This window comes from Heterocephalus glaber, unplaced genomic scaffold (assembly GCF_053883595.1).
Source record: "Heterocephalus glaber isolate CG9 unplaced genomic scaffold, H.glaber_assembly_v1.0 deba00001538, whole genome shotgun sequence".
NCBI classification, from domain to species: domain Eukaryota; kingdom Metazoa; phylum Chordata; class Mammalia; order Rodentia; family Bathyergidae; genus Heterocephalus; species Heterocephalus glaber.
Genome location: NW_028258333.1, coordinates 16982308 through 17006003, shown reverse-complemented (window position 1 = coordinate 17006003; position 23696 = coordinate 16982308). Strand labels below are relative to the sequence as shown.

Below are 23696 nucleotides of genomic sequence, written 5' to 3'. Positions count from 1 at the left end.
TAAAAAGCAGTTCTGGAAGAGAGAGGAGTTTTTCTTTTACTTTATTTTGTTTTCTTGATGGTGGGGCATTTCAAGCAGCATGCTTTCTAACAACAACAAAAAATTATTTCTAGAGTTTTGTGACCTCCAGACTAAAGGCATACATTGAACTGCTGTGGGACATGAAAGAAATGTAGAAAGATGGCAGGGGCATGTGACAGGTAGACAGAGGACGAATGTCAAGTTGACCTTGCTCCTCCACCTAACATAACAGTACAGAGGTGGTAAAACTTTCATCATGAATCAAGACAGTTTTCATGGAATCTTAGGCTTCTTCTTCCCACCCAGGTTACAGATAGAGATGGCAACCCCAAGAAAGTTCTTGGCTATACAAAGTTCTAGATTCAAGAGTTCTGGAGACTGCTTTTACTCGCCACCACTTAGATATTAACACCAAAGTGCCACAGGAAACTGAATGCTTGCAACCACCTCTGCAACTACAGAGCAGTGAGAGTCGTTGGTGTCACCAGGAGTGGAAAACAGCTGAGAAGACAGTAACTTGTCTTGTTTCCACGAACTCTTTTTCCTCCTACAACTGCCTGCTGAATACTTTGAACATGTAGTGAAATTTAAAGTATGCAAGAGCAGAAAGGTCATGTTAAAAAGGGAACCTTTTCAAATGGCTTTGTGAACTTCTCTTGCCACTTTGAAGTTAGGCATGACCATGTGACTCCTCCGGCTGATGGAATGTGAGTAGAAATCATCTGTGGAACTTTAGAGCTTTCGACACTGCTGGTGCTTGACTCTCATGCTGTCTCTTGACCCATCAAGGTGATTGAAGAGACTTTGATTTCCAGGTAATTTACCCACAAAATTGTGGAGACTTAGTTACCAGGAGGCCTGAGTTACTATGAAAAACTGAGAGTCTTTGTTAGCTTGCACCAAATATGCAGCATGAAAAGGATGTGTGTGTGTGTGTGTGTTTTCTCATTTAACATGATTAATACACCACCCAAGTTCTGAAACAAATGTAGAATAAAGTAATTAAATGTGTAGTAGAAGTCAAAATATTACATTGATTGCTGATGATGGCTAAATTGGAGGCAAAAATATCATAATAAATCAGACACAGTGGTGTGTGTTTATAAACTCAGCGCTTGGGAATCTGAGGAAGAGAGAACTCCAGTTCAAATATTATCTAAGCAACTTAGCATGACACTCTCTTAAAAGAAATAATAAATGAATAAGGGCTTAGGAGGCCTTGTATATCACATAAAATAAATGATAATATGTCTTTCAGTGAATCTCCACTCTATGTAGCTTAGCCACCAGTCATAGGAGATGCTGGTCCCAAGCAGACTCTGAGATCAGCAGGCACAGGAAAGGGAAGTCAATAGCATCTAGAAAGGAGACTTCTGGTACCAACCAGTCCTTCCTTTGTTTTCTTTGGGGATCCGTGATGGGGAAACATAGATTTGGATCCCAGAAATCTCTTAAATATGTTGTGAAACTCCAAAGGCAGTATTTGGTTAGCTCTGCAAATTTATTCTTCTTAATAAGCATTTCTTTACTAAATACATCCAAAATAGCATACTAGTAGTTGGCTAGGAGATTAATTGATATGATTCTCCCATGAATAGACCCTGCACTAAGAGTATATCACTTTCAAAATTTTAAACACTAAACATTTTTCATTTTTTAATTCTCAGGCTAATTAAAATTTAAAATTAGATATAGTTATGAATTTATTCCAGATATATTAATTTAAAAGTTAATAGAGGAAACATTAAATTTTTTGCCAGTGTTAATTTATGTATCTATGCTCAAATTTTCTTAAACGTTAAAGACAATTTCTCACTCCATTTTATGTTTATATAACTGCATATAGAGTCTGAATAAAGAATAAAGGTTTATTCAGTTCATCATTTTGGAAGCCAGGAGATGCAAGTCTAAGGGCTCTTATTTGCTTGGGGATTTCTTCATGGTGGGGCCTATGTACAGAAATTCTGCGAAGATGCAAGTCACATTTTAAATATTCAATAGCCACAAAAATGTAGTGTGGCTATCATATCAGGCAATGCAGAATAGATTAATGCTATCACTGCACAAAATTCTATTTCTGACACTGGCATATGAACATACAATCAAATGGTATAGAGTCTTATCATTTAAGCAGTGTTTCTCAATTCAAATGATTTTTTCCAACATTCCACTATTATTTGCATTTTATCCCTCTGAGAAACCACAGTATACTGAGATCATAAAAATGGGTCCATCAGAGGTTGAAAATTTTTGGCCTGGAAATAATCGTTCTGAAATATCCCTACAATCATTTCACTGAAATATTCACATGTCCATGTTTAACTTCAACAATGTCCAGAGTACACTGTTTCATGTTCTCAGAAAGAGGTAGAAAACTTCATGAACAATTTAACAACATCTCATACAATTTTGCATATATTGTTAAACATGTAGACAGGTGTGTTATTTTTAGCTGCTATGTTAAATGTGGTATTTTATTTTATTATATATAATTGGTTATATTTATTTGGGTAGACTGTTAAATACTGTATTCTTATTTTATATCATGCTATTCTTTTTAGTATCTGATCTCATTGTTCCACAGACATATAATATTATCTGCAAAGAGAGATTTACCTTAATCTACAATATTTTAACTTTACCTTAATTTCCAGTATCTACCTTACATGCGATCTCTTGTCTGTACTGTTACAGTCCCATTCATGAATGTCTCTGTTTTAAAGCAGATAAAGGAAATTTTTCCAGAGGCCAAAATTTTAAGTAATATTATTGATGGTCTACACTGCCTACAATGAAATATGATTGAAGCTTTAGATCTGCTCTGTGTCATGTCCAATAGTCAACAGTTTCACTGGGAGGCTCAGGGCATAAAAGACACAAGATGGAAAAATTCATGACAAAAGGTTTTGGGGAGGAATTATGTTGATGGACCACATACTTACTTAAGTGACCCCTATACCAACTTCATATAGGGTAAGGATAGTTGTTGTACCTAAACTCAAGAATATAGATTATCCCTCTGACTAGTCAATCTAAAAACACTGCTAACTGGCTACATTCTATGAGCAGAAACCAATGCTGAGTTCCTTTCATTATTCTCTTGGGGGAAACAACCATACACCTGGTGTCAGGTTGGTTACACTGATATTCTTCTATATTATGAAGACACAATTTATTTTCTCTGACATCGACATGTATTCAGGGAATAGAATTCATTTTCTGCTCAAACTGTTGTTAGTATCTGTGAATTTATAGATTGTATTATATACTCTTTTAATATCAAATATAAAACTGCTTTTGAGGGTAGGGGATTTAGCTCAGTGGTGCCACGCCTGCCTCACAAGCACAAGGTCCTGAATTGTGCCAGTACCACAAAAACACAAAACAAAACAACAAAAATCTATTTTTGAAATGAGGGTGGATTTCACAAGAAGGTCAGAATTGGATTCCTGCTTATGACTCATGACTGGAGATATCTCTATCTAAATCTTTCTATCTATCTATCTATTTATCTATCTATCTATTTATGGTATCTCAATTCGCTATCTTAATTTGTCCTACAGTTTTGGAAAAGATGAGCATGTTTGTGTTTGTGTAGGAAAGCTGGATGTGGTCATGTTTGTCACTCAAACATGATTGTTTTGCAAACAAAAGCAAAGTTTTGCCAAAAGCTTCTGTGAACCAAATTGTTTGGATACAAAAGCTTTTGTGAACCAAGGTACCACTGTGTGTGTGTGTGTGTGTGTAAGCATTGTTTCAATGGTTCTGAACATACTTTTGTGATTTATTGTGTAACTGTGTAGCCTATTTTTAAATTACAGTCTTTTCACCAGTTTAAAATAATAGCTTTTAAAAATTATACTACATTTTCTGTTATAATGTACTAATCTCTGTTATCCATGTTATTCCTTGCATTGTTTTGCTTTTGAAATTTCTTTTCCCTAACTTGAATTTTTTTTGAATGCATACTCTTTAAATTAATATATGTATTTAATGTTGTGAAGTTTCCTGAGCACTGATTTAATTGAATCTCATAGAAAGAAGTAATCATTTTATTACTATTATTTTTATAGATCTGGAAAATGTTTGCACATAAAGGAGGTAAAATTTTTGTTATTGTTATTGATAACATAGTTTGGTAGCTACCTCTAACCATTTATAAGATGATTCTGTGTTTGACTTCTAGGTAGTTCATCTTTGTGGAAGAGATAACATGAGTTTCTTTAGGGGAAAGTGGAGAAGCATACTGTTCATAATAAAGAGTTTCAGCTGGGTATGGGAGGCCCTGAGCTCATTTTTTCCTTTCTGCACTTTATCCAGAGCAATTATGAGCAACCAGCCAATTACTTAATACTTCACTATATTTAAACCCCATCAGTGTCATTAAAAATATTTAGTCTAAAATATTGTAAGGTATCAAACCTATGATTTTGCTGCTTTCTATAGGCATTTGATAGGGAATAACCAATGATTACATCTTTTATAAACTTAACTCTATTTTCTGATCTTAATATGGCTTATATGTGTGGCCTTTATTGCCAGAAAGTCATTAATCCCTATAAATCTGACTAGATCAAAACATCTATCACTTTCTATTTAAATGATTCACATGATTAAAGAGAATGGTAAAGCAAGGCTAAAATTGCAAAACAGGCTGCAAGGCAGGGCAGGATAAAATTCTCTACAATAGCTTAATGGTGTAGTGGTACTGCGGTTCATAAACCTAATTCTTTCCAAGATTCTGGTCACAAACCGAATTGGACAAGAATGGAATCAAATTCAATGGTTAGGTTTAATGTTGACCTTATGGGAAAATTTGATTCCATTCTTGTCCAGATCAGTTTACAACCAGAAGTGTGAAAAAATTAAGTTTCTAAACTGAGGTACTACTGTAATCAACAGAAAGAATATATTCTTTAGGAGTTTAATTTACTCTCAAGATTTTTCTGTACACTGCTTTAGAATAGTATGATTATCATTATATGCAACATGATATTGCACATAATCTGCCTTATTTAAAATCAACTGATTATGAACTATTCAACAAAATAGTTCTATACTGATACACCTATACCAGTGTTTGACTGAATAACTGGCAAATGTATTCTAATTAAGTTTACACATAAAAATTCACTGTCTTTAAAAGAAACCTCCTTCATTGTGTTATGTTTTCTGCATTCTTACTGCATTTTGCATTGATTATGGATTTTGCTTTATAAAGATGCATTATAAACTACCTATTTTTAAGTAATAAATCGCTTCCAAATTTTGTAGCCTCAAATGAGAGAGTCCTTAATTCACAGATTCTGTGGGTCAAGGATCCATTTAGCTGGGGTGGCCAGTTCCATGTCTAGTACAAGGCAGTATCAAGATGTCTTCAAAGATGAGATCTCATCTGCAGACTCTACAGGGTAACTTATTCCTCAGTTCATTTATGTGGCTCTTGGAAGGATTGAGTTCCTTCTGTGTTCCTGGATTGAAGCCATGGATTTCAAATTGGCCAATGGCCTCAGGCTGCCCTCAATTTCTAATCATGAAAATTTCTTTATATGTAACTCATTTCATGAAATCCAGCAAAGGATAATGTACTCTAGTAAAAAAATGTCAGTTGTACACTAGTAATATAATGTTTAAGTGACAGTTTTCAAAACATTGAGGAAAACTATCAGATGAAATTTATTCAAGTAGAGAACCATAGAAGGTTGTATATGTTCACATCACTAAGGATTATGTTTCACATTGTCTGTGACTGATACATTACTTCTTATTATTCAATAGGCTGATTCTCTTTATTTGCCTGTAGTTTCCTTTTTTGAGACTCTTTTCTGATGATTTTCTTTTCATTTTTTCAATAGTATATGTTTGTAGTATATGTTTACATTTCTTGTTTTTTTTCAGTATATTGCCACCTTTAATCCATCCTGCAGTGCCCTGTGAAAGGGTGACAGAAAGACAGTTATGACCGTAGGAAAATTTGATTCTTGATACAGAATCAAAAGTTATGTTCAATTTCCTTTGCTTTTATAAAGGCCACAGTAACAATACTTAAATGCACTTATTTTTTTCGGTGATACAATTAAAACCGAGCGTTACTTAAAATGAACTTAAAATAGAGTCCCTGGCCTGAATTAGACTTTAAATCATACTGTAAACATATATTTTTGTATAATTTATTGATCAACATCCAGTTGTTCCAAAAGGGTTCTTCTCCACTTTTCTAATTCCCCTTCGCTCCGTTTACTGCCAGAAGTATCCCAATTACCAGAATCCTTCCAAGTCTTTTTCTTAGGTGATTTCTGTTTTGATTCCGATCCCTGTCTAGTTGTGTTTCTCATTTTCCCTATCTTTTTCTTTTTTTATCCTTTTCTCGCTCAGCATCTGATTCTGGAGAGTCAGATTTATATTTCCTCTTTTTGCTTTTCTTCTTAGGCTTTTTTGATTTTTTATAACTTCTCTCAGATTCAGCACTAGAAGAATGATCTGAAGCAGAAAGGGACTCTGATCATGATCTTTTTTTCTTTGAGTGGCTGCCATCATCATCTGAATCTGACTCCGATGGAAAGCGGGAACATTTTCTATGATGTTTCTTAGATTTCTTAGAACGTTTCGTATTCTTTGAATGATGATGCTGACACTCATGCTCAAGGACATGCATAAAATCTTTAAATATTCTTTTTCTTTCAGACTCTTGAGTAATGTCCTCAAATGCTGGCTCTTTTACAAGTCTCTCCCGGATATCTTCCCAGACAGCATCCAGTTCTATTGGAGGACCAGCTTGTTTCAACATGCTCTTAAATGCAGATTCTTTTCGTTTCATTTTCGGAGCCTCTTTTTCTCTTTCACGTTCATGGGCTTCTGCCTTTTCCAGTAAACTATTGAAAACCAACTTGACATTTCCAGCATCCAAGGTAATTGATCTTTTAGTGGAACTAATTGTTGTCACAAAATCTTCAAATGTAGTATTTACTTCAACTACAAATCCTTTATGCTTTAGAATGTCTTTTTTTTTCTTTATCATGATAATGTGCTTTAAGATCCTCAACATAAAACTCGAAAACATCAAGTGCAGTTGATCCAGGCTGACCAAGCATATTAGTGAATCTAATGTCAGATCTAATGGTTGAATACAATTCCATCCAAGATGACATAGAATGTAGTTGTCCATGTTTATGCAGTTCATCTAAAAATATCTGAAAAGATTCCCTATTTTTACGCTGCCATCTCCTTTCTCTCAACAAACTCTTGTTTTTTTCTTCTTCCTCCTCCTTTTCTAAAGCCCTAATGTGCTCTTCAACGCAAATGAATGCATCTTCTTTGTCCATGTTCTGTAACTCCTCATCTTCTGCCAATAGTTGGATTATCCACTAGATACTGCTGGGCCTCAGGTCAAGTTCTAGAGTATGCTATGTTAGCCATATTATCAAGTATGCTTTTTAAGGCTTCCCAATTTCTATTTCGCAACTGCTTTGCTTGCTCCTTTTCTTTTTTTGACAGAAAGAATAAAACATCTTCATAGATTTCAAGACGATCATGTTTTGATAGTGTATTCCAGACTTCCATCTCTCCAAACATTTGCTCTGCTTTTTTATATCTGGTTGTAGAAGCCATTTTCGCATGATTTTCAAGAAAATGCTGAAAGGATTCCTTAGCTTCTTTATATTTTGATCTTGCTTCTTATTTTTCTTCTTTCTCTGTCTGGACTTTATAGGGATTAAAGGCCTGCTTTTTCTCACTCATTTTTGTTAAAGCACTATATCATGGATCATTAATGATCATTTTCATAGCTTGCTCCCATGAAGCATTGGATGGTAGCCACTTTTCTTTCAATAATTCTTTGAATGCCTGCTTTGCCTCTTCCTTTGTATTCCAAGTATATGTTTTTTGGCTGATTGGTGCTCTTCCTCTTCTTCTTGGGGAGTAAAATCAGCTACAGTTTCCTGCTTTGATGTTTCTTTTGCAGTATTAGATACTTCAACACTTAGATCCTGAGTAGCAATGGTATTAGTAAGTTGTGCTTGTTTTTCAGTTGATATAGTTACTGCATTTTCATTGTCTACAATGCTAGCCAGAATGGAAGTAAGCTCAGGCTCAGGAACAACTGGAACAGTTCCAAGAGTATTAATAGTAGAAGTGGAAGCACTGGCATTGACTGCTCCAGCAACTTCTGCAGCTACAACAACAGCAGCTGCTATTTCTGCAGCAGCTATGGTGGTCACAGTAGGAATTTCTGTTGTAGGAACTGGAGCTGTTGATGTGCTGGAATCTTCTTGTTTGCTGCTTTCTTCAGCTTTGATCAGGTCATGCAGGTTTGATTTTGTAATAAGACCTCCAGCAACAATAGTATTCTGGTATCCTTCTAGATCCTCAAGTTCTTTAGGTTTGGCCCAGCAGGATTCTTTAGTTTGAGAACTGTAATAGTAAAGCTTTCCAGAGTCAGATTTATATTCCTTCCAAGGGCATTTAGATAACAGTTGCTCAGCAAGTGTTTTAAGATCATCTGGTTTCTCCCAGGTGCACTGTTTTGTTTCAATATTGTAGTAATAAGTCCTTCCATCAGGTGATTTCTGTTCAGTCCACATTGATTTTGCGCCAGATGCTGCACCCACTGCTACATCCATACTATTTACCTCTGGTGGTAAGGCAGGTTGCACGCAAGCCTGAGACATATGAGACATCATCATTCCAGGCATTACTGAAAACATCATTGCAGGCATCTTGATTGGCCCAATGGAAACAGAAGGCCCCAGAAAAGAGACAAACATCTGGCAGTAGCAAATTATTCTATTTTATCTTTTTGTCCCATCGGTGGCCCTCCCATAGGGGGCATCATTTGTGGCATCATTCCATGAGATACAAGAGGCATATTTGCTCTCTGACCCATAGGGTGCATTCCCTTTGGCGCATAATGCATGCCAGGGTACCCCATCATCTCAAACTCTTCCTTGGTGCACTTTTATCTTCTCCTTTTGCAGAAAGCTTCCTGTCTCTGACTCCATTTTTCATTGTGCGCCATGTTTACATTTCTTGTGTGACGTTGGTACATGCTCACCATGTATCTTAATTTCTTTTTTCATCCCCTTTTCCTCCCCTCCTCACCCCTCCCTCCATCTCTTCACCACCTTCCCATTTGAGAAACTTTTATTTTTCTATGTCCTATTATCTCTTTTATTTTGCTCCCTTATTTATACTTTGGGTTGCTCATATAAGAAAAACTATGCAAAAATTAAGCTGTGTGTCTGATTTACTTCCCTTAGCATTATAGTCTCAAAGCGTACCCGTTTTCCAATAAATGACTCAGGTTTATCCTTCTTTATTACAAAATAGTACTCCTTTGTGTGTAAATACTATATTTTTGTTATCCATTCATCTGTTGATGGACATATGGGCTACTTACAAGTTTAACTGTTATGAATTTTGCTGCTATAAACATGGGTATGCATGTATTACTGTAATAGGATGTCTTTAACTCTTTGGGGAAAATACCTAGAAAGGAATACTGGGTTAAATGGAATTTCTAGTTTTAGTTTTTTGGGATTATATGTTTTCATGATTTACATCTATATACATAACAGCAGCTTTTCTCACCTATATCTTAGAAGTGCATCTTAATTTTAATATTTCTCTCTTTGGTAATTATTAAAATGTATATAAATACTTAACTTTAAATCTTTAGACACTCTGGAAGTTTAAAAGTATCTAATGTTTTCCAGTTTTTGAAGACACCTAGCTCAGCATTTACCCTCAGAACTTTTCACTGCTAAGTCACATGACATTCATATTATTTTCAAAATGTAGGTTTTTACATAATTTCTAAAGATGCTTAATTCTTGAGTTAAATATCTTTTATTGATTTCTTTAGAAGTCTCATATGCACCTGCACCTTGTACTACATACATCTCTAAAATATTATTAAACAGCACTAATTTCAGTGTCCAAACAATAATGGCTAAAGTAGAATGAGATTATTAAGAAAACAAATTTTCAAATACTTAATTGTAAGTTGATTCTTCCTTTGCTACATTATTTTAAGGAAGAAGAAACAAAATGTGTTTTTATTGAATTTACTGTGATCATCATTAATCCCTTCTACATCTAAAGTCTTTGTTATCTCTTTATCTCTGATAAAAGTCCTGCATTCCCAGACAGTTCTATGTTGATACACTAATATAATGAACTATTCAGGTTACACTGCTAATCCATTCCATATTTAAAATCTTCACCTCTCTTCTTTCTGAAAAGCTGTTGATTACCAGTTATCAATATACTGAGAATTAAGTGGTCATAGGGCCTGCCACCTTTCCCAATAATATTGCTTATGTCCATCTTTTCAGATAGATTGATCCACAGTTCTCATGTGTTTGTCTTTTCATTTGTTTGTAATCTAATTCATTCCATTTATGAGAGTGTATGGTTGCTACTTGAGATTGTACCTTCTTCCCTTTATCAGCCTCAAAACTTGAGCTATGGCCTCAAATGTGTTGCCCAAAGCATATATTTCAAAATTATAACTCCTAATGTAACTGTATTAGGAGGTAAAACTTCTAAGAGGTAGTTAAGGTTAAATGAGATCCTAAGAGTGGATCATTAGCCCAATAGAATTGATGACCATATAACAATATGTGGAGGAAGACCCTTTTTTTTCTGCACATTCACTAAGAAAGACCATGTGAAGACATACTGAGATGGTAGGTACCCGAAAGGCAGAGAGAGACCTCTCACAAGGAAGAATGAACTGAAACTTGGACCTCTTGGTTGTCAGAACAATGTGAAGTATCTGCTGTGCACTCCTATTCTATGTTTTTTTCTTATGCCAGTCTGAGCAAAATAATACAGCTTGCCTTCTGAACAAATGTGGTATGTCTGCTAGTTTGGCAATGTTATGTTCCTAACACATGTCCACTGATTGAGACCAATGTCTTGAGAATATTGAATTAATTGTACTTTTGTCATCAATCTGTATAGCAGACAGAGTATGATGTGCTTTCCATAAACACAATAGAAAATAAGATGCAAGATATAGCTCAAGTCAAAGATGGATTGCAAACAGGAAAAGTAATAGAGTTCTCCCCATCAGAGGACCCTATCAAATGCAGAGCCCTTGATTTCTTTTTCCCCACAGAGTCAGACGGCTTCCAGTACTGCCATCTGTCTTGAATGATTTCATGAGGCACTTTGATTACCTGGCTTTTGATAACCTTCCTCACAAAGTTTTCAGGGGTATTTTGCCTTCTTAGAGCACTTTTGAAAGATATGTGCCTACTGCCAGCAAGCATGAGTAACAATCTCAATGAATTCCTGTTTACTTAGTAGTACATGGTTGGTATCACAGGAGTGTGTTCTCTTCTTCAAATGCTTACCAAGTTTAAAGTCTATCTTTCTGGAAAATCATAAATGTTCTCATGTTATAATGAATAACATGAACACAAATTTAAGAACCACTAAATAAAAAGAAGTCAAAATACATGTGGCTTAATTGATTCTTTTTGTGATGTTTAATATATTTTAAATCACATACGTTTTATGATTCACTGATAGAAGCAAAAATATATTCATCAATTTTTCATTTATTCATGAACAGAACACAAAATCAAATTTAAAAATGATAGGTGATTTAGAAACTGCATTTTTCTTTTCTCAAATGTTATTAAAACAAAATATAAATGCACAGACTTTTACCAATTTTACAAAAATTATCTGAAGGTATTATTTATTTTCAATAAAGAAAAATGGATTTATCTGTAACACTGAGCTCTTCACTGTTTTTTGAATCAGTTCTATTTACTCATAAGTCATGAATATTTAATGTTTTAAATTTAAAGGTATTACTAATGTGAATGAACCACAGCAATTATATTATCACCTTAAGATATTGTAATTATAGTAGCTTAGTGTTATACTTACTCCAGAATTATGATGACATACTCACTGCTCTTTAGTTCATAAATATTTCACTAGAAAATTATGCAACTGCATATCCACTGGATATTCAATAAATAGCACAAAAAAAGAAATTTTATAATTTTTCTAATATATCTAGCAAGAAAAAGACTTTCAAATTTCTGTTATTATTTTAACATAGCAATAAATTTTCATGATACAAAGGAATACTATTCAGCAAATGAAGATTCTGCTTAATTTTCAAAGATATGTCTCATTCTTCTTCAAACTTAATTTTTGTAGATTAAAAATGTCAGCAACTAAATTGACCAATATGAAAAACCTTACACGTTAAAAATATATTTTATACTACCAATTGTAAGTTTTAGTTAATTCTGGAGGGAAAAGTTTTGATGCTTTTATTCACATTCTGATATTTATCTCCATAGTTATGTATTCATACCCAATCACTTGGTGTTTTTAATCACAATTTCTTCATTTTTTAGGGTAATTGAAAACTTTATCTCAAGTCTCAACTCTACACCACACATCCCCCCATATTTTCTTCACTTCAGTGATTTCACAGTATTTTAAATTAAATCATTATCAGTATTTACATTACTGCGTCTTTTAGAAATATTATACACAATTGTTGCTACATAATTGTCTATTTTGATGAATATGTCTAGCATAATTATAATACCTTATTATATCTACATAACTGTATAATATTGTGACTACAGCTGTTGTGACTATTATATTTTATTATAACTATATCGCTATGATCATATTTATTATCACTATTATTATAACTATGTATATATGTTGACCTCTGAGACAAATAGTACTATTTCTCATAGTTTTGTAAAATTTTCCCTAGAATTAAAACTTCTATCATTTATTATTTTTTAGTTAGCAAAAATATAGTAACTTGAAGCCAGAGCCTTCTGCATGCCAAGCAATACTGTACCACTGAGTTGCATTCTCAGGCTTAAGTATGTTTTTAAAGAAAGATGGCAGAGGAGAGAAGGGAGACAAGCTAGTGACTTAAAGCAAGCCCAGTAAGTGTTTAGTGTGTGGATAAAAATATTTGCAAAAACTGATCAGATTCTAGACATTTTGTGTTCACTATCAAATGAGTAGGAGTATATTATGTTCTTTGCTGGAATTAAACAAAAGTAGATATTTTTGAGTACCTCAATATAAGGCGGCCCATAAAAATTCTCCAGCGTCCTTTTATTACCTATTCAAAATGATATCACAATTTCAATTTCCACTGTAATTGTTGATAAAATATTTCAGGCCCACCTTTACTCTTTTTGAGAGATTTTGGAGGGAAGAGTACTTGAGACCACATCTCTGATACTTCTGAGGTCTCAAGGGATTTTACAGTCATGCCTTCAACTGCAGCTGCACGTCATGTTGCCCTGAGACTGCCCTGTGTATTAGATATGATCTTTGATTGGAAACTACTTCCAAATGTTGGCACTCTATGCCATGTGATACAACTATGAATAGTTAATACCTGCAGATCCTAGCTTGTTTAGCTTACTAGCCATACTTTTAGCTTTTTATTCTCTTTTTAAATCTTGTTAAGGCAGTAAGAAGAAGAAGGAAAAATTTTTCGCACAGATGGCTTGTCATCTTCTTAGCTATATCACCTAGTTCTTTAGGTACATTTCCTACCTTATGTATTACTGTAGATAGTGGTTTTCTTGCTCTGTATCTCATTAACATGGATTCCTTTCCTACACTATTTAAAAAGAATTTTTTTACTTTCTGTTTGACTCTTAAAAGTCTTTGTAGAAAGCTCTATGAATAATGTGTTCAAAGTTAAAGTTGTCATCACCCTTTCCTTAGAATCCTTGCAGGATTTTCAGATTCTGGCCAGTGCTCTTTACCATTTTTGGTAAAAAAAAAAAAAAAATCTGTATTAAGCATATATTACTAAACGGTTATCTCCTGTTACATAATACATGACTCCCAAACTTAGGAGATAATACTGTACATATTTATTATCAGACAGCTCCTGTGGGTCATGTATCTAGGGTCAGTAGGTGGATAATTCTAGTTCAAGATCTTTCCTGAAGTCATATTCAAGTTGTCAACAGGAACGTGGAAGAGGTTCTTCCAAGATCACATGTGTAGCTGTTAACAAGCTTCAGCTATTCACTGGCTGTTGGCTGAAGACCTCAATTTCTTGCTTCTCTATGTAAGCTCAGTAAATGCCTCATGATATATGAACTGGCATCTGACTGGATGACAGAGAGAGATGGGGGTTGCAGAGACATGGAGACAGACAGAAATAGAAACAGCGAGACTTTAAGCAGAAGCTCCAATTTTCTATGGCTTAATCTCTAAACTCCCATACCATAGCTCTTGCCTTATGCTATTAGTCACATAGCCCATTGTAGTCCAATTTGTGTTGTTACAGCAATTCTACAGAGTGGGTAATGTATAATGAACAAAAATGGAATAGCCAACACTGATGAGGGCTTTCTTGCTTGTCATAACATCACAGAAGATGAGAGGGAGAGAGAGAGAGAGAAGGGGCTCAAACTTGCTCTTCTATAACAATTTTCCTCCCCTAATAATAGTATTAATCCATTCATGAGAGCAGAGACCTCATAGCCTAAACACTTTGCATCTTAATTGTGTTACAATGGCAATTAGAGTTCGACATGCGTTTCAGAGGAGGCAAACGTCCAAAAGGAAAGTTTGCCCTAACAACTTTGGCACAATGAAGATGTGGGCATAAGAATGAAAGAAACACTGAGAGCCATATTTTAGGCTGCTTTTACCACACTACATAAAACTGGGCTCCTTCCCTGCCTTCTCCAGGAAACACAGACATTTTCTTAAGAAACGGGTGACTTTCAAAGCCAGAAACCTGTGAGACTTAAATTTCTCTTGTGACATCTAAAGAACTCGAAGTTAAGACATCTAAAGAACTGCACTGGTTCATTTTAGTAGTCATGGAATTTAAAACACAGATATTATTTTTAATTAATGATAGTTCTTTCCAGACCAATATTATTCTTTTAAAAATAAAATGCATGACAGTTACCACAAAAGCCATGATTTTTTTAGAATTAGAATTTCTGCATCAGTTTTCACAAGAGACAATGAATGTGAACCAGCATACAATATAAATATTAAATGTAGGCTGGTCATATGCTGCATTCACTTGAGCCCAGGTGGACTGCTTTAGGCCTCATAAAGCATAGCATTTTAAAAGCAGCTGCTTTTCTTTTCTTTAACATCAATTTTATTTTCCAACAAAGTAAACACTTTAAAGGAACATGGACATAAATCATAGGAGGTGTACAGGTCTGGACATGAACTAAATATTGTGATCTTAGAAACAGAGGATACAAATATTATATTTTAAATAAAGTCGTGTCCATAAACCTTTCTAAATACAGTATCATTCCATTCAGGAGCTACCCAGGATTTACTGAAGTATATCTGATTCAAGTTTCCTTTTTGTTTAGAATTCCAAGTTTTCCTGTAGAAGGAATAACTAGTTTACTTGAACATTGGTTGGATAAATTCTCCAGAGTCATAAACTGAATGAGAAAAGACAAAATCCTCAAAAGTTACTTATGACCACTTAGGTAACATTCTCAGAATGAAAAATTGTAGAGACCAAGAATATATTAATGATTGCTAAGGCTTAAAGTGGTAGGATGATTAAGTATAATTTTTTAAAAAGTACCCTTAAGGAATTCCTTGATAGTAATGTAATAATGGAGTAGTATGGTACATACATATATATATTGTATGTGTCTATGTCAAAATTGCGTAGAATTACATACAAGCTTACAAAATAAGCACATTTAAAAATTATTGAAATCTAAATAAGGCCATTACAGTACATTGTATCAATTGACCAATATCAATTTTTTGGTTTTAATATTGTACTATAGTTACTTAAAATGTTATTTATTATTGGAACAACTTGAATGAAGAATATACAAGACAATATCTTTCCAGTTTCCTATAAACCTATACATTGAAACTTTTTGAAAGCTACCTGGGACTGACTTGGTTCTCTCCTGCTGTCCTTCATGCATCCTTTAGAGCAACTGTGGAGTTGTATAAAGGGCAACCTTCTGGGATAGGATAGAAGAAGATTGGCTGAAACACTTAAACCATGCTCCTGTCTCACATAGGAAATGCACTGCCTGGAACAACCCTGATTTTGATTCTCTCACCCCTGGAAGCAAGATGTCTTTCAAAGCTTTGCTTAATGAGTCATTCAGACACTGAGATAAACAACCTTGAGTGCATTGACTGTCTAGGATGCTCAGCAGTGCTATAAGTGAGGCACATACAATTAAGACTCCATCCACAAGGAGAACTTTCTTCAGCCTTTGGGAACAATCCTAATAGATTCTATGTTTCTTTTGTTCCTTGCTATGCTTCTGTAAAAAGAAAATTGATTTCATGTAACTAGCTGTGTGTGCTCTGAACTCGTGCAATTGGTTAACCAGTAGCTCAAGCTTCAGTGAGAAGAGCTGCTAGGAATTCTGTTCTTTGTGGCCGACTAGAGATGATGCTGTCATCCATGCAGAGGGTTTTGCCTTAGGATTCACAATCTTCTCCTCATCATAATTGCTTCATGATAAGTTTAAAAACAAGAAAAAAGAAGGAAATTAAATGGAGACCAATCTGAGCAGGGATTTTAATATCATTTTTATGTAATATTCTTATATTTAAATAACTAGAGCCTATGTTTTTGTTTTTAGGGTTTTTTTTTTTTCTGACGGGTCCATAGTATATTTTGAAGGCTCCATAACTCTTTTTACTTGTGATTGGATTGGTTTACTTATAATATGTCCCCAACAACTTCATGTGTTCAAGGTTGGGACTTTTGGAAGGTGACTGGCTTATGTTGACTACTGTTCTCATGAATTGATTATTCCACTGAGGAGTTCATAGCTGAATGTGCCATTAGGAGTGGGGCCCAGTTGGAGGAGGTAAGTTACAAATATTAAAAAAAAAAACAACTCAACATTTTTTGATGTACTGGAGATTGAATCCAGAGCTTTCACACTAAGCTGTCTCCCAATTTTTGTTTTTCAAAAATTGTTTTCATTTTGAGACAGTTTCTCACTAAGTCACTAAGGTACCCAAGCTGACCTTGAACTTGTATACCTCTTACCTCAGCTGCCCCGCTTGTGCCACCACATCCGGCCAAGGTGAACATCCTTCCTTAGCTGCCAGAGAAATACAAATCAAAAACACATTGAGATTCCATAACACTTCATTCAAAATGGCAGAATATCAGTAAAGATATGGAGAAGAAAGAACCCTTATAAACTGTCAGCTTAAACTTCATCCAACACCTATGGAAATCAGTTTAGAGGTTCACAAAAAAACCTAAAAGTAGAGCAACCATAAGATCTAGTTTTACTTGTGAGAATTAAAGCCAACATACTGAAGAAATACCTGCGTACCCATATTTATCATAGCACAATTCATACTAGCCAAGTTATGGATTCAGCCTAGATGCTCATCTATGGATGAATGGATAAAGAATATATGGTGTGTATACACTATGAAGTTATTTTTCCACTCTAAAGGAGAATAAAATCATCTTATTTGGAAGGAGAAAAAATTTATCATTATAATCATAGTTACCATAGCATACATAATTTAAAACAGCCAAGTTATAAAATAAGTCTAGGCACTCATGAATGGATTAATTTATAAAGAAAACTTTGCTATGTATACACAAAGGAGTATTATGCAACTATAAAGAAGAACAAACTATGTGACTTACAAGAAAGTGCATGTAACTGAAGATCATCCTATTAAATGAAATAAGAAATATGCAGAAAAACAATTATCATAAGTTTTCTTTCACATGTGGTGTCTGGAAAAAGTACAGCATGAAAATAAACTATTAAATAAGAGGAAAGACACTAGATAGAGATAAGGTGAAGGTAAGAGGGAGTAATATAAAATGCATATGATCAAAGTATATACACGTATGAAACTGGTGCAATTATTCTTGTAAACAATGCTACTAAGAAAGAACATATGGGGCTTACACTTAGCCTTCACAATCAAGAATTAAGCTAACACAAGGTTCCGAGTTTGATCCCCAGTACATAAAAAAAAAAAGAATTAAGCTAAAATAAAATAATAGTTTAAGTAAATTAAAATATACAATTTAACAACAGTAATTATACTTTGAGACTGATATATCATAAATGGAGAGCAAAATTAATAGAATGGATATATTTATGACATACTGATATTATTTTAGTAAATTATGAAAGTCTATCTTTAAATCCCAAATTAAATTAACTATTAATATCTTAATCAACTGGCACTCTTCAAGGGTATATGATTTAAATGGTACTATATTTTTCTGCTATTATGTCTTCCAAACCATCGATGTCAAAATTCTGTGTCAACATTCAAGAATTAATATATCTTAATACCACATTGCAGAAGAGCATATGTGACTATTTAAAGCAAGGAAATTGCTGGGGATTTAGTTCAGAGGTTTTGCCACCTGCTGCTCAAGTGCAAGGACCCGAGTTCGATCCCCAGTACCAATAAATAAATAAATAAAGTAAGGAAGGAAACTTTAGCATGATAGTTAGAAATGTGTATACATTTTCCTGCAGGGTTTTTTTCTCTTCAGTTAAATTACCAAGACTATACTAGTCTTGGCCATTATTCCAATATACTGAATTAAAATAAATAAATAAAAACACTCAGTAATTGGTTGACTTTTTTTTTTCTACCGGGGATCAAACTCAGGTCTTTGTGCTTGTGAGGCAGACAGCAGAACCACTGAGCTAAATCCCAAGCCCTAATTGGTTAATATTTAAAATGGAAAATATTATACTGTGTCTAATTACTCTACTGACAAAATTTTTGATAATTTAAACTAAAATCTATATTTAATTATAAATTATAAACTATTTGAGAAACATAGAGGAAAAACATTTTTCATTAAATTATATACACATCTCTTTAGTATTGAAAAAAGTAAGATTTTGATAGTCTAGATGTTTTTAAGCCAAATAGTTATCATTTGTATTTAAATTACAATCTTTAAATATTTCTTTATAATTTTGTAACAAATATAGAAAGCACTGAGTTCCCACAATTACAATAAGGCATCAAGCTGAGATTGAACATTGCAAAAGAAGAGACACAATTTTGTATATAAATGAATGGGATTCATTATCTGAGAAGATAATAAAATTAGAAAACATAACAAAGTTCACTCAGCTTAGTGTCAGTCCAAACCCAGGTTAAAAAAGAAAACATTAATTATCATAATGTTCAAAATTTCTTCCTTTATTTCTTCAAGAAGTATGTGTCAGATCATGTCCATGTTTTATGGGATAAACAAAATATAAAATTCTTCCTTTTATGAAGTAGCAACAGTGCAATAAATGATATAAAACTCCCAATAATAACCTCAGAATATGAAACATAAGAAGTACATCAACTTTTTAAAGAATAAGAAAATAGTAATATGTCATCATGATGTAATAATATTCTGAATCCAAAAGGAACAGACTGTTAACACACACTGCCACCTGAATATGTAACAAATATTGAATGTGCAATAGTTGGTACAAGAAGCAAGATGGTAAAGACATTAAGTTGTATAATTCCGACTATATGATTTTCAAGAAAAAGCAAAACTGCAAGGAAATCAAACTCAGACCATTGCTAGATTTATTCCAAAGATGGAGGAGCATCAAATTTTCTGGTGGAAATATTCTATATCTTGAAAATGGTCATGTTAAATGCCTATGAGTATTTACTCAATCTCACTTATATATACACTCAAAAGTGGAGATTTCTGTTATATGTAAATAATACCTCAATAAGCCTAATTTAAAGGGAAATGTAATCCTAATTAATAGAAAGATAGCACTTAATTACAATATTTAAAATAAAGAAAATACTTAAACAGCATATTATCATTAGTAAAAATCTATTTAATTTGGATAACTTAAAAAAGTTTGTAATTTCCAAAACCTTAAAAAATGTATTTCCATAAAAAAAGAGAAATAAGAATGAAATATCTAGATTGGTTATCTGTTAAAGTATTATGAAGCTACAGAAATTCTAATGATAAGTTACTTTGTATCAATTGACTGAACCCTTAACAGTGGACTAGAACAAACAGCTCAGACATATATCTAAATACACAATTATAAAAACTACTTAAAATATCAAAATAAAATAATCATAAATGTTTGAGAGGGAACTGGTTATTAAATAAATGATATATAGGAATCTGACTATGTTTGGGGAGGCAAAATATGAAAATACACTAGTATAGCAACATTAAACTACAAATGTATTCCATCTTTGAAAAAAGTACATTAGCATATTTATGTTATATTAAGGAGTATTTGGGGGTTATCTTTTTCCTGTGGGTTATTGATAGGTTCAGGGTAGTAACAATTACAATATTACACTTTGGGTGATGTCCTGATTCAGTAGGCATGGAATTTCTCATGAATATGTATTTCGGAATGTGTATTTCCCTGAATCCTTCCCTTGGTGTGAAGGTAGCTGAGAGCATCATGTGCTTCTTATGGAATTTTTATGCTATTCTTGAGACTAGCAGACTCTTTTCTTTGTCTTTATTCCTCCAGCGCAATCAATAGTTTTATAAGCATCTGAGCCCTTCCATTTAAACTTTCTTGTTTGGCATATAACGTCAGTTTCTAGTTTTCAGACTGAAACTAATAGAGTGATCATTATTTGTATGTAAGGTTTAAATTGAAGTACAGAAATGCATTCAGTGGTTTGAAAGGAATGTAATTTCAAAGGAAATTGTATAAATACATTTTTGTTCAGCTCAAGATCTAAATGATTATTTTATGAAACATGACTGTCATCAATTTCTATTTGTTCAGTGGTTTCTAATTTAATCAGATATTAGATACCTGAAAATGTTCAGTCATACAACTGTCTGAACAAATAATCAAATGCGCTTTGGGTATATCTCACTATATAAAAGCCTGGATTACCCTGTCCAAATTGGCCAGCCAAATTTAATGTCCTCTTCAAACCTTAATACTTCTCTCCAACAAAACATCAATCTGAGGATAAAATATAGAGAAGGGAAATACCCCTACTGTTTTCCTTCCTAAGATATATTACCTAATGATTACAAGAATTCTTTTTGTTCATAAGTGAATGCTTACTTTTAGAGGGTCTTTGAATTTTGTAGGCAATTTTGGTTTCAGCCATTTATTATTTAAACTTCAGAAATGTTTTGGCTATGATTTTATAACCTAAGTCTTTATTAGTGACCATTTTTCATAGTTAAATATTTCTAAATAATCATATTGAATGACACCATAGTTTAGAATAACAATTATCCATTGCCCCTAACTATTGTGACCTAGAGAACACTTTGGTCAACTCTTCCAAACCAAAGAAATAGTGATCCCAATTTCTACAGATACAACTGGATTTTGTTATCCATGTGGAGAAGTTCTGTAAATACAAAAGAGCCAATCAGCAAGCACAGCCACATGGATCTCCAGGACCAAAGACACTGAGTCTGAGAACTAAAGATCCTTCTGAAGGTAAATTTACCATGTCACAAAGCCCATGCTTCTCCCAAAATTTAGAAAAATAATTTCAATATGCCTTAAGTAAAATGTTTCAATGCTGAAATGAAATAACAGAACCCCAATTCATATACATTGCTCTAAACTTTAATACATTTAAGATTTTTCTCAGAAAATAGAAGGATTGTATATAATTAGATCCAGCATTTTAAATATTTCCATACTGTTTTAAGGAGAAATGTTTGTAGAAAAGTAAAGCTGGATTTTCAGTTTCTATGCTGTAAGATAGAAGGCAAATTTATGGGTAACTATCAAAATATGGTGCTCTTCAAGACCATACTACGTGAAATGAATTAGACAAACAGGGGATGAAAAAAGAAATTAAGATGTGTTATGTACATGGACCAACTCCATATATATATATATATAATGTAATCGTTATAAACTGCAATGTACCAATAAAAATAAACTTTAAAAAATAGGGTATATCTTTATTTGTATGTTTGAGGAAAGATCAAACTAAAAGTTACAATTTGGCAAATATGAAGTGTTGAAAAGGCAAATTGTCACACTGAACAGGGACTGAGGAGGTTCTTTAAAGCAGAGATAGGTAATATGAACATATCCCACTTATGGAGCAGGTTTCAAGTTTGGCAATTTTTCTCACATAAAAAGAATTTTCAGGATATAATAGTAAAAAGCATAAAGAAATTCAGTAGGGGGAATTTTTACAACTTATATTCAGAGAACATTAACTGGGGCCCCTCAAAAAGGAAAGATGTACAAAGAGGCCTTGAGATAGATATGTTTATAGGGTTTTAGGAAAGAAGGGTGGAAGTTGGAAGGAGAAGATAGTCTTTTTTTGGGGGGGGGGTACTGGAGATTGAACATGGGACCTTGCATTTGCAAGCCATGTGGCAGAACCACTGAGTTAAATCCCCAGTCCTAAGGAGATCACCCTTTTTATAGGAAAGAGAGGCTCACTTAATGTTCTGCAGACCACTGGATCTCCTTGAGCATCTGATGGGTTTCAAAATGAGTACAGCAAGATTCAGCGTCTCCAACTTCACCCAATCTCTCCCCGAGTCCTTTATTGTGATCAACATTCTGTAGGTGAAAAAGATAACATAAATGGTCTCTTTTATGGACTTATAGTATAGTTATAGGATTCGGGGTATGATGAGCCTGACTAAAAAATTGTAGGAAGCATAAATAAGCATAAGGAATAGAGATACGGCGTACCAAGATGGATAATCTTAGACACTTTCTTTCTTTGATGGTGTCCTGAAGTTGTGATCTTCTTAAAAGTAGAATTTTAAAATTACACTTTTTCTTGATTTTGTTCTATCTTTATTTCTTCTATTGAACCTCAAGCACATGCTTTTTAGAGTTTGTTATTGAAGTCAGCCTTCCCAAGCTCATTTAGATAATTAGTTAATTATTTCAATGTCATAACTTCCCAAAAGAGGTGGACTGAAAAATATTAAAATCAAATTATAAGATTCAAAATCCCAACTTCTCTGGACCACACAAAGTGTTACATATGTGTGAACATATGTGATGATACATGAGTGCAGATGCAGCAACCTCCTCCTCGGCAACTGTGACCACTGGCCAGGCTCATGGATGCTTCTGAAGAGACTGATTTATAAACCAAAAGGCCTTTGTAAAGCACATGCATATTTTGAAAGCTGTTCTTTCATGTGTAGGATGTGAAACTATGTGGCACTATTTGCAATTCTTTTGGATTTCTATCTTGTAAAAAATGAAAGTCTGTGTGTTATTGAGCATTGCATAGTGAGAACCTTATCTTTTATGTTGCTCTGCCTTTGGTAATCCTCCATGAGGGTATTTTGTCTTATTTAATGCAGTAAAAGTTAATCCTCTGTGGGGATGAATTTAAGTGTGACAGGCTATCAACAAGGACAATTTATTGACTAGATAGCTGCTGGTAAGGTTTGGCTTTTTTTTTACATAACATATTATTTTATTTTGGCATTGTTAAGCAGATTAAACTATTATTTTTTAAATCTGTCTATTAGTGTGGTAAGGCATAGGTGGAGGATTTTCTTAGGTAGAGACAATTGATAGTTTTTTTTGTTTGTTATTAATACAGAAAGACAATGAAAATAGTCCTACAGCCTCCATCCCTCAGTTTTTCCACCAGCAGTGTAATTTTTCATACTCTGAAATAAGCAGCCCATTCATCCAAGCCTCCTCAAAACA

The 23696-nt window shown here is 33.7% G+C and overlaps 1 pseudogene; it reads right to left on the bottom strand.

Annotated features, from left to right (window-relative positions):
- Positions 1-6091: 6091 nt before the first annotated feature.
- Positions 6092-8737, bottom strand: LOC101696983 (pre-mRNA-processing factor 40 homolog A-like; annotated as a pseudogene).
- Positions 8738-23696: the final 14959 nt, after the last annotated feature.